The 17,585-nt window shown below is 39.2% G+C and overlaps 1 protein-coding gene and 1 pseudogene across 1 annotated transcript in view; one reads left to right on the top strand and one right to left on the bottom strand.

Annotated features, from left to right (window-relative positions):
• The window catches only part of LOC126251937 (uncharacterized), a 136,209-nt gene extending 126,484 nt beyond the window's left edge, over nt 1–9,725 (bottom strand). The window contains exon 1 of the mRNA XM_049952690.1: nt 9,662–9,725. The gene's annotated coding sequence lies outside the window, so the exon portion shown is untranslated. The remainder of the gene's footprint in view (nt 1–9,661) is intronic.
• A 4,447-nt stretch (nt 9,726–14,172) lies between these two features.
• LOC126254865 (5S ribosomal RNA) lies at nt 14,173–14,290 on the top strand (annotated as a pseudogene).
• Nucleotides 14,291–17,585: the final 3,295 nt, after the last annotated feature.

The raw sequence follows: 17,585 nt of genomic DNA, 5'->3' as shown, positions 1-17,585 counted from the left end.
AGTCAGTGACGTAAGTGGTTTGGCTTCTGGAAGCTGCCAATGTAGAATTGGTACGAATTTTTATTGTCTGCCATGAATACTATCCTGGGACATAAAAGGCCCTATTAATTTATTAATTATAAATCCCTTCATGGTGCTTAAGTGATTCACCAGTTAGTTTCCCAACTGTCTGCTTTGAAAATTGGCATCTGACTGTCCCTCTTGCCTTGCTGCTTGCCTGTCATTATCTTTTCTTGGCTCAAAATTACCCCTTCTTCCCCAAAATTTCTATTTTCTTCATGCTACCTCTCTCCAGTCCCTACCTTGATTATTGTGCCCATTTCTGTATCTCCCCATTTATGACAGTGCTGTGCATATTCAGATTGTTATTATTGTAATTTCTCCCACCCTGATTCCTACTATTCTCTCTTTGTTCAACGTATCTTGATCTACAACTTAAAACCCTATCCAAAATTTTCAGTGGGAGTTGAGAAATTCTTCCACACAATCAGCAGGATTCGGGATGAGTTCCCATTGCAAGACTTCTGGCAGCCCGCTTTTCAAAGCTGAATTTCTTTTAGCACATCCAGTGACATGTCCAAATGAATTAATTTATCCAGCTCCCTAACACACAACTCCTTCATGTTTTCCTTCCCACTTCTGTAATTGGGGCCATTCAACAAATTATTCTGCAATCTCATACGCTATGCCTGTCCCCAATACTTTTTCAATACCTTTGTTTTAGTATATTATAATATACAAGTGCTCAACATTTTGATTAGCCTAGGTTTCAGCCCCTTCTTCAACCTCTTTATAAATTTAGTTTTAGCAACCTCACTTATACCAGCTTCAAATTATCCTTACATACAACCAAGAAATTTACTGCATGGGCAAACCTACGTTTCTAGCATTTGTAGACTTAGAGAAAGCTTTTGACAACGTTAACTGGAATGCTCTCTTTCAAATTCTGAAGGTGGCAGGGGTAAAATACAGGGAGCGAAAGGCTATTTACAATTTGTACAGAAACCAGATGGCAGTTATAAGAGTCGAGGGGCATGAAAGGGAAGCAGTGGTTGGGAAAGGAGTGAGACAGGGTTGTAGCCTCTCCCCGATGTTATTCAATCTGTATATTGAGCAAGCAGTAAAGGAAACAAAAGAAAAATTCGGAGTAGGTATTAAAATTCATGGAGAAGAAGTAAAAACTTGGAGGTTCGCCGATGACATTGTAATTCTGTCAGAGACAGCAAAGGACTTGGAAGAGCAGTTGAACGGAATGGACAGTGTCTTGATAGGAGGATATAAGATGAACATCAACAAAAGCAAAACGAGGATAATGGAATGTAGTCAAATTAAATCAGGTGATGCTGAGGGGATTAGATTGGGAAATGAGACACTTAAAGTAGTAAAGCAGTTTTGCTATTTAGGGAGCAAAATAACTGATGATGGTCGAAGTAGAGAGGATATAAAATGTAGACTGGCAATGGCAAGGAAATTGTTTCTGAAGAAGAGAAATTTGTTAACATCGAGTATAGATTTAAGTGTCAGGAAGTCGTTTCTGAAAGTATTTGTATGGAGTGTAGCCATGTATGGAAGTGAAACATGGACGATAACCAGTTTGGACAAGAAGAGAATAGAAGCTTTCGAAATGTGGTGCTACAGAAGAATGCTGAAGATAGGGTGGGTAGATCACGTAACTAATGAGGAGGTATTGAATAGGATTGGGGAGAAGAGAAGTTTGTGGCACAACTTGACTAGAAGAAGGGATCGGTTGGTAGGACATGTTTTGAGGCATCAAGGGATCACAAATTTAGCATTGGAGGGCAGCGTGGAGGGTAAAAATCGTAGAGGGAGACCAAGAGATCAATACGCTAAGCAGATTCAGAAGGATGTAGGTTGCAGTAGGTACTGGGAGATGAAGAAGCTTGCACAGGATAGAGTAACATGGAGAGCTGCATCAAACCAGTCTCAGGACTGAAGACCACAACAAGAACAACCTATTTTTTCCACCAAAGGATTTGGTATTGAACCCTTGCCCCACAGGATGTCATAACATTAAATTACATATCCAGCTGCTACATTATTAAATATATTTAAATATTTATTTCCCCTTCTAATTGTTTTATATTACTATTTTTCCCTTTGTGGCATTCAGAAAATTCTATCTTGACTGACCTGAATCCTACATCTGTTTGTTATTTATACATTTTACACTTTTGTTTTTGTGCTGAATCTGCCCCACAAGAAAATTTGCACAGCTTCTGTTTTAGCTACTAATCCTTTCTCTAACCCATCAACCCTTCCCTGATCTTCCCCAACCAGTATAACAATAATCTCAAATTTATTCTGAATCTGTGTTCTGGTTTCAGACATTCCATTTCTGCTGTTAATTTTGAATGCATATTCCCCAAATTGGTCGCATTTCCCAATTAATACACATCTCAGAGCATTCAAAAGAACTGTGGATTGATCTTCCTTTATCACTGCTTCTCAAAACCTACTTCTATCTGGCTTTTAGGGCTCCCTGTTTCACTATATACAATCCATGATCACTTGGCAATCTTTTGTTTTCGTCAGCCGTGGCAGACAATTCAAACACAAAAAAAGAAGAACAATTGCTGCGGCACTTAAAATTCTCTCAATCATTGTTATTGTGTGATGTGCCTTGGAATTGCCTGATGTCACCGCCTGCAGTGAGGAGGCATTGCGGCCCAGAGATAACGCACCATGGAAGTGACAACAACAGAAAAGCTGGAGCGTGGGGGCGGCGGCACGGAGATGCTGCATCATGCAGATAATGGTATGGCACAAATGCAGTGGAATGGAGACTGCTGTGGAATGGAGACAGAGACAATGTGGTGTGTATAGCTGAATGGGTGAGGAGCCATAAAGCTGCAGTCGATGTGGTAAAGAAGCGGTGACACGGAGAAGCTGTCGTGTGGAAGCAGTAGTGTGGAGATGACGTGGCTTAGAAGCGGCAGCCCAGAGACCTTATGGCTCAGAAGCAGAGATCATGTGGTGCAGAGATGCAGCAGTGTGGAGGCGAGACTGTATAGGTATAGGGACACGAAAATGTTGCAAAACAAAGGTGGCGGCACAGAGGTGACACAGCATGTAGGTGGTAGCCTTGAGATGCTGTGGCACAGAGGCAATGCAACAAGGAGTCAGCAGCATGGAAGCAGCACTGCATGGATGTGGCAGTAGAGAGTCACTGCTACTCAGATGTCAGTGCAGTAGGGCAGTCCTGCGATGGCTGCAGTATAGTCAAGTAGTGACACTGATAGTCACGACAGCGCTGAGTCGCTGTGGCTCGGACAGATGTTGGCATGGACAAGATGGTCCTGTGACTGCTGTCGTCTGGTCAGTTAGTGGTGTGGATAAGTGTGACAGAATTGAGGCCAAGACAGACATCAGCACAGATGCAGAAGTCTTACAACGGCAATGTGGACAGGCAGCAGCACAGATGTGGTGGCCCAGCGAAAACTGCACCGTGGGTAGACGTTGATGTGACTACAGCGGTCCTGCAACAATTGCTGCATGGACAGGCTGCAGCAGTGATGTGATGGCCCTGCAACAGTTGTAATGTGGACATGTGACAGAATGATCATGGCAGCCCTGCACACCAACTGCAATGTGGGCAGGTGGTGGCAGGGATGCAGTGACTCAACAAAACTGAGGCAGGAACCGATAAAGGCACAGATGCAGCAACCCTGTAACAACTGCAGCGTTGATAGGCGATAGGATGGTTGCAGTTGTCCTGTGAAACTGTGACACGAAAGTGTGGTAATATAAAATTTGTTACGCAGAGACTGTGGCATGAAAATGTGATGGAACAAATTGGTGTAGACCCATGGAGTATCATGTATACGGCTGCCTACTCCCACAGTGAATATGCACCCACAGACAGCTATCTGCTGCTACTACTACTGCTGCTGCTTCTGCACTTTTGACTTTTGACCCTGAAATAAATCTAGGAACGAATTGCAACTTCACTATGGGTGTTTGGTAACTGATAAATATTGTGAAATTAATCACCAGTCAAGATTGATTTGTTGGTACCTAGCAGCCAGAGGGCAAGTACACGACTTAAACTTGCATGTGACTCATCTGAAATTAGGGGTGTTACGGTGCACTCTTGCTTTAAACCCTTATGCAGGGTGTTACAAAAAGGTACGGCCAAACTTTCAGGAAACATTCCTCACACACAAATAAAGAAAAGATGTTATGTGGACATGTGTCCGGAAATGCTTAATTTCCATGTTAGAGCTCATTTTAGTTTCGTCAGTATGTACTGTACTTCCTCGATTCACTGTCAGTTGGTCCAATTGAAGGAAGGTAATGTTGACTTCGGTGCTTGTGTTGACATGGCGACTCATAGCCCTACAATACTAGCATCAAGCACATCAGTATGTAGCATCAACAGGTTAGTGTTCATCACGAACGTGGTTTTGCAGTCAGTGCAATGTTTACAAATGCGGAGTTGGCAGATGCCCATTTGATGTATGGATTAGCATGGGGAAATAGCCATGGCGCAGTACGTTTGTATCAAGACACCAGAACGAAGGTGTCCCGACAGGAAGACGTTCGAAGCAATTGATCGGCGTCTGAGGGAGCACGGATCATTCCAGCCTATGACTCGCGACTGGGGAAGAGCTAGAACGACGAGGACACCTGCAATGGATGAGGCAATTCTTCGTGCAGTTGACGATAACCCTAATGTCAGCGTCAGAGAAGTTGCTGCTGTACAAGGTAACGTTGACCACGTCACTGTATGGAGAGTGCTACGGGAGAACCAGTTGTTTCCGTACCATGTACAGTGTGTGCAGGCACTATCAGCAGCCGATTGGCCTCCACAGGTACACTTCTGCGAATGGTTCATCCAACAATGTGTCAATCCTCATTTCAGTGCAAATGTTCTCTTTACGGATGAGGCTTCATTACAACGTGATCAAATTGTAAATTTTCACAATCAACATGTGTGGGCTGACGAGAATCCGCACGCAATTGTGCAATCACGTCAACAACACAGATTTTCTGTGAACGTTTGGGCAGGCATTGTTGGTGATGTCTTGATTGGTCCCCATGTTCTTCAACCTAAGCTCAATGGAGCACGTTATCATGATTTCATACGGGATACTCTACCTGTGCTGCTAGAACATATGCCTTTACAAGTACGACACAACATGTGGTTCATGCACGATGGAGCTCCTGCACATTTCAATCGAAGTGTTCGCACGCTTCTCAACAACAGATTTGGTAACCGATGGATTGGTAGAGGCGGACCAATTCCATGGCCTCCACGCTCTCCTGACCTCAACCCTCTTGACTTTCATTTATGGGGGCATTTGAAAGCTCTTGTCTACGCAACCCCGGTACCAAATGTAGAGACTCTTCGTGCTCGTATTGTGGACGGCTGTGATACAATACGCCATTCTCCAGGGCTGCATCAGCGCATCAGGGATTCCATGCGACGGAGGGTGGATGCACGTATCCTCGCTAACGGAGGACATTTTGAACATTTCCTGTAACAAAGTGTTTGAAGTCACGCTGGTACGTTCTGTTGCTGTGTGTTTCCATTCCATGATTAATGTGATTTAAAGAGAAGTAATAAAATGAGCTCTAACATGGAAAGTAAGCGTTTCCGGACACATGTCCACATAACATATTTTCTTTCTTTGTGTGTGAGGAATGTTTCCTGAAAGTTTGGCTGTACCTTTTTGTAACACCCCGTAGAAGCACAGATTATTCATAAGGCACACTTAGCTGACAGTCAGTGAAAATTGTATAAAATACATGAGTAAATGAAGTTTATTCAAATAAAACTCAAATTATGGCCTTATGCAGGCTGGTATTTGAACACAATAAGCAGTTTGGATCAATTAAGTGATCCAGCACAGCACAGCATTGGTAGGCAATGACAAATGTAAGCCAAAGGTATCGTGCAGTGCACCTAGATTCCTCAAACTGAATAAAATTTTTATAAAGGTCAATAAGTTCTTTGAAGACTATATACAATAACCATTTTTTCTATTATAGAACTCACTTTGAAACTACAAAAAAGGGCCATTAGAATCTTGTTTGGGTGCAACCCTAGAGACTCTTGTAAACCCCTGTTTAAGAAATCTGGTATTCCTCCATTACCATGTGTATACATTATGGAAACCCTTCTGTTCTTTAAATTAAATGTAATAGGCTAGGACCGGAGACTGCAAAAAAACTGTGATATACATGAGCACTTTACCAGACAAAACAGAAACTTACATATGACTCAAATCAGCACAGCACTGTGCCAAAAAGGTACTTTTCACATGGGAGTTAAGCTTTATAACAAACTTCCTGAAAACATAAAAGCTATCACTGAGGTCAATACATTTGGAAAATCTCTTAAGTCATATTTACAGCATCACTGCTTTTACTCCATTGAACAATATTTAAATTTATGAAATGTGTTATATAAATACTTATGTGTAAATTGTATTATTGTAACCTTAAATATGTATGCCTTGTAATGACTTTCAGCCTGTATATTTATAACTTGACTTGTCCAATGTCTTATGCATAAGCTGCTATGGAGACAACAGGACCAATAAAAAATACAATACAATACAATACAGTCATTGATAGCTGTGCTATCACTCTCTGTTCTGATTAGATTAGATTAGATTAACTTTCATTCCATTTGATCCTTAGTGAGGAGGTCCTCCAGGATGTAGAACATGTCAGAAAAACTACAATACATAACAAATATTTACAACTAAAACAAATAAGCTAATGTGCCATTCCATAGGTCCCGAGTGGAATGATCATCATTTTTTAATGAACACAATATGAAAGAATCATTTTACGAATACTAATGCACTGAATTTAAAATAAAAGTTTATTTATTTATTTATAAGGCAATAAATGTGTAATACAACTACTATAATACTTATTTACAATGAACACATTACTGCACTGAAATGGTGTAGAAGTTAGATTGTACTTACACACATACACACACAGACATATACAAATCAGTTGGTTTTACTGAGAAATTCATCAATGGAGTAGAAGGAGTTGGCCACCAATAAATCCTTTAGGCTTCTCTTAAACTGAATTTCATTGGTTGTTAAGCTTTTTATGGCTGCTGGCAAGTTATTGAAAATGTGTGTTCCTGAATAATGCACACCTTTTTGTTCAAGACTAAGTGACTTTAAATCTTTGTGAAGATTATTCTTATTTCTAGTATTGATTCCATGAATTGAGCTGTTGGTTTGAAAAAGTGATATATTTTTAATGACAAATCTCATTAAGGAATAAATATATTGGGAAGCAGTAGTTAGTATCCCTAGTTCACTAAACAGGCGTCTGGCAGGATGTTCTTGAGGTCACAATACATATGACTCTTACTGCATGTTTTTGTGCCCGGAAAACTTTAGCTTGGCTTGATGAATTATCACAAAAAATAATCCCATATGACATTATGGAATGAAAGTAAGCATAGTATGCCAGGTTTTTCATTTTTATATCCCCTATGTCTGACACAATTCGCATTGAAAATAGAGACTTGTTAAGACACTTAAGCAGTTCTGTGGTGTGCTTCTCCCAGTTGAATTTATTATCAAGCTGTAATCCCGATTATTCTCGAAGTCTTGAATAGAAGCATGTTGAAATAATCCTGTTTACTGCTTATAGACATGTTGCTCACTAGCCAGGCAAACATTATCTGTGACCTTATCTAGTTAGATACAAACATCAAAAGACCATTAATCATGCTTTACTGTCTTATTAAAACTTGTGCCATTTGACCAACTACTATAGTCAAGTGAACATTTGGAATCAGGCCACAATTCAAAGCACATACTTTATAATCTTTAGATATTTCAAACATACTTAGGCAATTTGCAGACAGACGTTACTTTATTATATGCTAAACACTGCATAACAATCAACTTTGATTTATATTTTATACATATTAAAATGGAAGAGAAGAGCTAGACAAACTACCATTATTATTCAGCTTGCTGCTGCCATACTATAATATTCAGCCATCTTACAAACATTATCTTATTAAAATTCTTCTGAACAAATGTAAACAAATTGTAATAGTAGGACATTGGCACTATCTTCATAAATACCATATTAAATAAATTATTTATAATGATTTTCATATCTGTTTGATAGTAAGATAAATAACTCCACTCTGCTGGTTCCAAGCACCACGTTTACAGTTAAAAGGTCCAAAAAGACAGAAGGCTGCATATAACAACACTGAGAACTGTAGGATTACTTGCGGGCTACTTCAAAGAACTACACAACTGCAATCCACCAAAATACTGACGTAATCCAAATACGGCCAGACTCTTTAAGCCACCAACAGTAGAGGAAATAAAAAAAGAAATCACAAAACAGCTTGAAAATAACAAAGCATAAGGAAAAGACAATATAGTTGCTGTATTGTGGAAACATTATAGTGACAAAATTTTCTAACAGAAATCATTAATGAAATTTGGAAAAATAAACAATTTACCATCAGGCTGGATGTTAGGATTAATACATTAAAAAAGATTAAATCCAAAGAACATAATAGAAATGAGAAAAATCGGATATTTAAAGTATGTGATAACTTCTGTAGATTTTTGAAAGGTGTATGAGTCAACTGATAGAAATGCACTAATCACCATTATAGAGGAATTCTGACTTGACAATAAAGCAGCAGTAATAATTAAAGAAACTATAACATACACAGTATTGAAGGTAAAACTTATGGGGGAACTGTCAAAAACTTTTGGAGTAAAATCAGTACTAAAATAGGAAGATGGTTCATCACCCCTACTATCCAGCTGTGCATTAGGGAAGGTAGTGAGAGAATTAAAAAAGTATAAGTATCAGTGATGCTCCTCCAAATCTTAAAAAACACACTGTTTTAAATACCTGGAAGAATGGATGACAAGCAATACAAAAGAAAAGATAGCCATAGGAAATGGAAAGGGCATTCCAAATAACAAAAAAATCTTATGTAACAAAAAAATTGTCCTGGTACACAAAACTAAGACACCAACAAATAGTGGTAACCTAACACTGTATGCAGCAGAAATTCTTAAACTAATGAAATTTGGGATCTTGAGAAACTGGAATAAGTTGAAAGAAGAATTCAAAGGAAAATACTGTGAGCTAGAAGTAATAGTAATATGGAATACAAATAAAGATCAAACACGAGAGCTCTATTTGAAACTGGAAAAGCTCATTGATGTAGCAGGGAAAAGAAGTTTTGTAGACACATGTACTGAATGGATAGTAACAGACTAACCAAGCAAATCTTCAACTTACTAAACAGCTACAAATCCAAACCTACATGGTTCACTGACATTGACAAAGATGTGGAAAATATCAGAATTAGAATGGACATAATAGATACCATAAGAGAATATACTCTTTAGAGAAGAGACACAAAAGGCAGGATTTTGTTACAAAAAATTTTACACATAAATGTTAATGATTTCGTTGAGATTTATTTTATAGATGTAGTAATAGTTTTATTGCATTTGTCTTGTTATGATTTCAACACTTTTTTGTCAGATTTTCTGTAGAATGTCTGGAAGTTATTTTCGTGGTTTCAGTGAATATTCAAAGGCATTAGTTTTTGCACAGTCAGAAGTTGGTCATATTGCCTTGGCATTCACAGGCATGTGGCAGTACAGCTTACCTATCATGGGAATTCCAGGTTGCATCTGCTCACTGGTCCACTGGATAACGACCCCCACCTCTTATTGTGGCTTGCAGCAGAGACCCAGAGCAGTCTGCAGCACTCACTCACCAGCCTGAGCCAATCACTTCATGGCAACTGTATCAGCCTGGTAAATTTCTTTCCATTGCTTCTGATGTAAGCTATTCCCAAGCAGACTAGTAGATCTACCATTTATTGTTCTAATTTGTTTAACTTCGGTATGATCATTTACTGCTGTTCTGCTGACAAGATTTAATGTTGTCACCAACTTGATCAGACAGATCATTTATTATAGTTTGTGTTTTTACTTCACTATAACATGTTATGTTCAGAAACAGATTATCAATAGTGATCTTACTTAAGCCACATGCTATTGTAGTAAGTGTTATCAGAGAGAGTAAGTTGCAAGTGGCCAGTAATTAGTCCAGTTGTTTATAATTGTTGTTATTTGAAAGAAAATCAATGTTCATTCTCCACATATTGTAATCTTACTGTCATTTCTATAAAGTTTTACAATAATGGTTTCTTGCTGAGGAAAGTACTCTCGAATATTTCATGTAGGTAACTTGGAAACTGTTATAATTACGAAACAGTGAGTTTTCACTTTTAATTCTGTGGCACAGTATTCAAAATGTTATAGCAGTAGAGCTATATCTACTATCTGTGACCAAAGAGTGTCATGCATTTAAACTGACAAACCCCCTCCTGTCACACCCTCCTTGTCTTAAATTAGTCCTACTGTAGTAAGAACTATCTAGAACTATGTACTGATTACTTTATGTAGCTTCTAGGTCACGATCAGTTAAACAGATTGTCAGCAGTTCTTGCATTTATGTCCCTTGTTGCTTGACATACATGCAGGAGCTTGTTTTAAGTATATGATGACATATTTTTATCACTAGAGGTTATCTGTTGCATTATTAACTTTCCTTGCTTTTAAGTTTTTACAGCAGATACATTATTCTTGTTAAGTAGCACATTTTAATTCTATATTTTTAAAGGGGCCTTAGTCAGCCAATATACACTGGGAAACTGAGAAAAAATGTTTAAATTGTGTAATAACTTTATATCTGCATCTACACTCTGCAGACCACTGTCAAGTGCATGACGTAGGGTAAGTCCATTATACCAGTTATTACGGTTTTTACCTAATCGTTTTATGTACGTAGTGTGGGAAGAATGATTGTTTAAATGCATCTTCTGCTTACTGTAATTAATCTAGTAAGGCCGGTTATTCAAACTTTTGTAAGTAGACTTTCTTCAGGAAATGACCAATTCAGTTTCTTCACCATCTTGTGACACTCTCCCATGGAGCAAACAAACCAATGACAATTCGTGCTGCCATTCTCTGTATACATTCAATATCCTCTGTTAATCCTATTTGGTATATGTCCCACAATTTGAGGCATATTCTAGAATGAGTTGTACGACTGATTGCATTTCCCTGGTGTTCAACCAATGAACCAAAGTCTGCCACCTGCTTTACATATTACTGAGCCTATGTGATCGGTACCATTTTTTATCCCTACAAATTGTTACACCTAAGTATTTGTATGAGTTGACCAGCTCCAACTCTTATTTGTCGATACTGTAGTCATAGGATACTATGTTTGCTTTTTTTTATTTGTTTATTTTTTAATGAAGTGCTCAATTTTACTTTTTGAACATTAAAAGCAAGTTGCCAATCTTTGCACCACATTGAAATCCTATCAAGATCTGAATATTTATGCAGCTTCTTTCAGTCAGTACTTCATTGCAGATGCACAAAATTTGGTGTGTAGGACACTCACAACTGAGAGGCACAATTACTTTATTTAGAGAGACCCACTTCAGTTTTACTAATATTTGTTTAAACCATGACCTGTTTCAAGATTTTAAAATCCCATCTTCAGTGTATGAAATTATAGTATTTGGTAATACATAATATGCAGTTGGGCCAATCAGTGCAAGAGTTCTAGTCATAATGCATTGGCAGAAACTGTCCGCCACTGGGCAGCTATACAGTTTTAGGTTACTATTAACATTGTGCACAATATTATTAATACACAACATGATCCTCAAGGGTCCGAACACACTTCCAAGTTACTTCTACATGTGTTGATGACTCTCCAGCCAAGATACCTTTTTGTGTCCTCCCTACCAAAAGTCCTCAGACCAAGTCACAAATTTTACTTGATACCCCATGTGATTGCACTTTTGATAATACGCATAGGTGCGGTACAGAGTCAGATGCTTTCTCAAAATCAAGAAATACTGCATCTACTTGACAGCTTTGACCCAAAGTTTTCTGTATGTCATGTGAGAAAAGTTCAAGTTGGGCTCCACATGATCGGTGTTTTCAGAATACATGATGATTGACATGGAGGAATCCATTCTGTTTGAGATACCTCATTCATATCTATCCAGTACGTGGTCAACTATTCTTTTAAACCTGAGCCTTAGTTCTTCTACCTCTTCCTGTCCTGTCCTAAAATTTTCACATTCCTCAGAGATATGACCTACTGCTTTTTTATCTATTTTGTTGGACATATACAGGATGTTCCAAGCCTTGTGGGTCAAATTGAAACAGGTGATAGAGGGTCCGCAGCTAATTATATTGAGATAGGGATGCAGAGATTGTCCTCATTTCATACACTGCTGATGCGGCTGTTGAGAACAGCATTACAAGTAAATGAGGGCTCATCTTGAACAATACAGACTGTACAAAGCTTGGTACTACAGCACTGTGGTGCATAATCCATTTACAGAAGTGAACACGGGACTCAAAATCTGTTGGTCCCAGTGCTTGCTCATCTTCTTTATGATATGGGTGTAATACTTGTTCCACCAGTACTGTGCACATTGTTTCCTTTGAAGTGAGTGTTTCATGGCAAGTTGTTGGGTGCTTATTGCTGGATGGTCGGCCACACGATCCAACACCATCTCCTCAAAGTTGGGTGTCTGGATATGTCTTTCGCAGGAACCTTGGCCAACTCTCTGTGGAGCAAATGACCCCATCTCTCACAAGTTGGTATACATAGAGATAAACTTCTTCCACTAAGGATGATGCCTGTTCAAAAAGCCCTCCGTATACATTAATGCTGATTTACTGGCATTACATCCTGCCACACCATACATTAAATGCATGTCTGCCAACTTTTGTGACAAGTAATGTTCTACCTGTGGCTATGTGTCATGCACTGTTCACAGTAACACACCTCACAGGCTGTCTGATGCAATGGACACCTGACACCAGGGATAGTGGTGTGTTTGCAGCACAGGTTAATGCACCAGAGTGATGCTTGCAGTCATCACATGACAAGCGTGCTATAAGCTAAGTTGTGTGTGATACGACTGTTCGGTGGTCAGGGGTGTAAGCTGCTTATCACCCACTACCAGTCCAGTGTACAACAGACACCCAGGATCTTTGCAAAAGTGCAGTAGAATTGCGTGTTTCATTGCCATGCGGGCATTGAGACTGGCAGTTGTTGCTGTGAACAGTTACTGTGAGCTATGTTGTTGTTATGAAGTGTACACAGTGTATGTGCATAACACAAAATAATACTCATTTCTGACCATTGGTTCCTTATCTCAGTACAATAGGTTGAGGACCCACCAAAACCTGTTTCAATTAGACTCAAAGGATTTGAGACACCCAGTATATCTTTCTACTTCTTGCTAGACGAGGGATTGATTTTGTAATGTTATATTTTGGTAATGCAGTTAATCATTAAAAGGTGGAAACTTACCTCTTAAAAAAATATATGTAAAAGATACTGAAATTGCACACACCATTTTATTCACATTAACTTTATCTTAATTGTATACAATTTAACAAGTGCAGTTCTACATTTCATGGTACTAATGCATCATTCCACAACAATAATCAGTATTTGAAAGTTCATTCACATGTCATCGTCATCTTGGCTGTCATTCTTTATTGGCCACTTCAAAATTTCTGCATGGAAAGGTAGCTGTTTGTCAGGCAGATAACATTGGAGTCTTCCGAAGTCCTTGAGTGTATTGGACAAATGAAATCCTTTCAGCAGGATAAGACTTTTTTTTTTTTTTTTTTTTTTTTTTTTTTTTTTTTTTTTTGCACAGTATTCTTCACTGTGGAAGCTGTGATACAAGCCCTTCTTGTGGTATAAAAACAGAATATGAAAAAGTACCAGTAGGAATGTTTCCTTCCTTTGTCTTCCAATATTTTGAGTTCCTTCAGAAGTTCTTGTCTCCCTTAAATTTGCCTGCTACCGTGACTTCAGTCTAGTATTTCAGAAGCAGCGATCTCTCTAACGAGAAACTTACTTGGTTTTGAACTTGTAAGAATCATCTCTGAGACATAATGCATGGTAAACAGTCCACCCTATTTACTTAGTTTCCTTTGTATAATATCAAAATCCTTATGGCTGTGTTCTCTCACTGAAAAATACTGTTGAAGCTTAGAATTGCTTAGGTACAATAGGAATCTGCTAAGTGTCTCTTATTACGAGCTGAGCAGTAGTCTGAGCGGCAACGGCCTTGCCGCAGTGGATACACCGGTTCCCGTGAGATCACCGAAGTGAAGCGCTGTCGGGCGTGGCCGGCACTTGGATGGGCGACCACCCAGGCCGCCATATGCTGTTGCCATTTTTCAGGGTGCACTCAGCCTCGTGATGCCAATTGAGTAGCTACTCGACCAAATAGTAGCGGCTTCGACCAGGAATACCGTCATAACGACCGGGAGAGCGGTGTGCTGACCCCATGCCCCTCCTATCTGCATCCTCCACTGAGGATGACACGGCAGTCGGATGGTTCCAGTAGGCCACTCGTGGCCTGAAGACGGAGTGGGTGTATTCTTGTGGTATATTGTATCGTCATTTATAAATGAGCACATTTAATTTGCACTCTTCTTGCCTGCACCCTTGTGACAGGCGTATACCATGCTCGTATCAGTTTTTGCATTGTATATGCAGCATACATTGAAAGTGCTGCTAGCTAAGTTTAGCTTCAAAGGGGTAAGAGTCATGGCTGGTGACTCTTTACTTGTAGTAGTGCATTTGTCATGATGCCCCTATAAAAATAACATTGTTTTTCAGAATTGTGTAGGATGTTCACTGATATCCTTTTAATGTAGGTTTGTGCAGTTACATAATTATCAACTCAAAATCATCAAATCATGGACTGCTGCTCTTTTAAAGATGTACAATTCATTTACTATTTGGTTTTCTTCCCATTAACATAATAAAGGCAAGTGTTCTATGTGTGTTATTACTGGGATTGGGCAGGTGCTGCCCTGGTAACAAGCAGTCTTTTCCCTGCTGAAGTTAAATGGAAGCCATGGAACTGTGATGTTGCCCATTTAGTAATAATGCATCAATCAGTTTCATATGCAGGGAATGGCATGTTTGACACAATGATATTTGAAGATCATCTTTCACATTTTGTACATGACAATTCAGCCCTGGTAGTGGCAAGGGGAGGGGTGACAAAGCAATCAGTGTCACAGTGTTCACATTGGTGTGTGAAATCATTTTGACATCACCTGGTGATGCCTTTGTCACCTTTGTAACAGTTTTTTTTTTTTTTAATAAGTATTTCGAGCACCCTCTCTGCTATTATTATGAGATAGTGTTCATCAAAATTTTCTTAGTTGCAGAGATCACATGTAACATTACTGAGAGAAGCACTACATTCACTCAGCTGAGAGAGAGAGAGAGAGAGAGAGAGAGAGAGAGAGAGAGAGAGAGAGAGTGAGAGAGAGGGGGGGGGGGGGACACCCACTGCCCGAGTTCTATGTTTCTGTTGCCATCCTTCAATGTGCCGCTGCCCCCCCCCCCTCCCCCAACACAATTGCAGAAGTATCGGCGGGTCATTAGGTGCTTCCTAACACGATCGTAGAAATATCAGCGCGCAAATTTAAAATGTCTCGGTGTCAATGCTGCTTGCACAGACATGAAAGTTATGAGTGAACTACCAACTCGGTAGCCAACATATCTACGATGCCCTGTCAATTAAGGCTCTGATATGATTCTCATCTCGTTTCGCAATATGCGACTCGACATCCTTGTCCAGTTCCAGTGGCCATTAGTTTCTCACCATGCAGAAGAGCCACGTGTGTCAATTGGACGTCTAATCTAGCATGGTAAATAGCTACCAAAGTGTAAGAGATTTTCACATTTACATTTTCAATTGTTCGTAAAATTAAATGATAGTGACTGATTATAACAAGACACCAAAACACTTTGCTGCGCATTTGACTCGACCGGAAGTAAGTGCAGAGAGAAAATTCTCAATTGATTGCTGCGTGCAGTCCACACAAAAACCGTTGGCCCGTGAGTATAGTAGTAGTAAAACTTCAAATTGTATTTAACTTAAAGACGTTGGTTTCTCTCTTTATCTTTCAGTAAGTGTACGAGACATTTGTCTGTGTGCTAGTTTATGATTGGTAAGGAATTTCCCCCGCAATAAATAAATTAGAGAATATTGTGAGTCGTTCGATGAGTACGATTTCTGCTGTGTACACCCGAGGTAAAATAACGTGGATGAAATTGCTCTTGGTAGCTGATTTTTGTCCCATAGAATTGTTTGTAACACATGTCTTGTGCTTCGAGGGTACAGGTAGATTTACACTTCGAACTAAATGTGTAATGTTGAAATCAGTTTGAAGAGTAAATGTTTGCCATTTTGAAATTCGCGTAAAATATTTCCTTTTCATTGTGTCGTTCGCTGTTTCCATATAAATGGAAGCAGTTGCTAGCACAAAGGATAAAAATAGTTTGAAAGCTTGCTCGTAAATGACAATATGAAGTTTGATCATTTTAACAAAATTTAGGAACTAAATTATGCTAGTTTATCATGTATCCCAAAGTCTAGCAACTTTTTTTGTCTGATAAGATAAGCAAACACATTGCAGTTCTCGGAAATTGTCATATGTAGTTTTGACGTGTTGAAACTTAAGGTTACACAGTCCTTGGATTGGAAACGTCAGAGAACAGCTGACCTTCCTGTGAAGGCGAATGCGACCTACATCTGTGTCGTCATATTTGCAAATGGTTTCTATGTATTAAGTCTTGAACCCTTCATTTAGAGACTACACATTCTGGATAACAGTATTCCTCGGGCTTCAGGTATTACGAGTGATGTTATTTCTCTTTCAAGCGTATGAAGTTATGGCACTGGAGGCTTTATTGAAGAAAACTAATTTTATTTCCTTTCCGTTGAAAATATCGTACGGGTTACCCCTTCTTTGTGTATGCAACGGAAGATCTTGCAAGGTGGGCGTTTTTAGCTCTGCAAATGTCAAATCACTTGAAGGTAGTTGGTGTAACCCGTAGAATATTATTCTTTCATAGTGAGAATCGCATTGCATGTATAAGATCCAAATTAAAATAAACGTTGGATATTGCGCTTTTAATTAAGAATATGAAGCTCTGGATTTTCAGTTTTGTTGCACTACGTAGCGTAGTGCTCTTTAATTGACAAATGATGCGTCCCAAGCACGTGTAGTGTGGTGGTGGGGACTACAAGGGTGAACGCACGGACTTTTCCCAGGCTTCCGTTGAAGTGCCTTGCTAGGAAGAAACAGCTAGAACATTGCTGACAGTTGTTAAAGACAAGTGTGTAGGAGGTTACTGCAGTGTTAAACGAGCGTTTATAAAGTCTTCAGTTTATTTGGTGACTTACTGGAACGGACCTCTTAATAAGTTTCAACTTTTTGTCAAGTGATTTTGCACAGTTCTGTTTTAAGGCCATCTTGAATCGTGTGGTGCTAACGTCAGTTTTCGAGAAGGGAGTGTGAGGACATTTTATTTTTAAATCGAAGTTGCACGTACAAAGGACAGTATAAGTGTTTCATTTACCTGGTGAGTTCATGGTTTATGTACTAGGAAAGTGTGCGTAAAAAGGTGAAGATGGCGGACGTCTGATCCGTCATTACTCGCAA

This window comes from Schistocerca nitens, chromosome 4 (assembly GCF_023898315.1).
Source record: "Schistocerca nitens isolate TAMUIC-IGC-003100 chromosome 4, iqSchNite1.1, whole genome shotgun sequence".
Classification (NCBI taxonomy): Eukaryota; Metazoa; Arthropoda; class Insecta; order Orthoptera; family Acrididae; genus Schistocerca; species Schistocerca nitens.
This window is presented reverse-complemented; position numbering and strand designations above follow the sequence as displayed.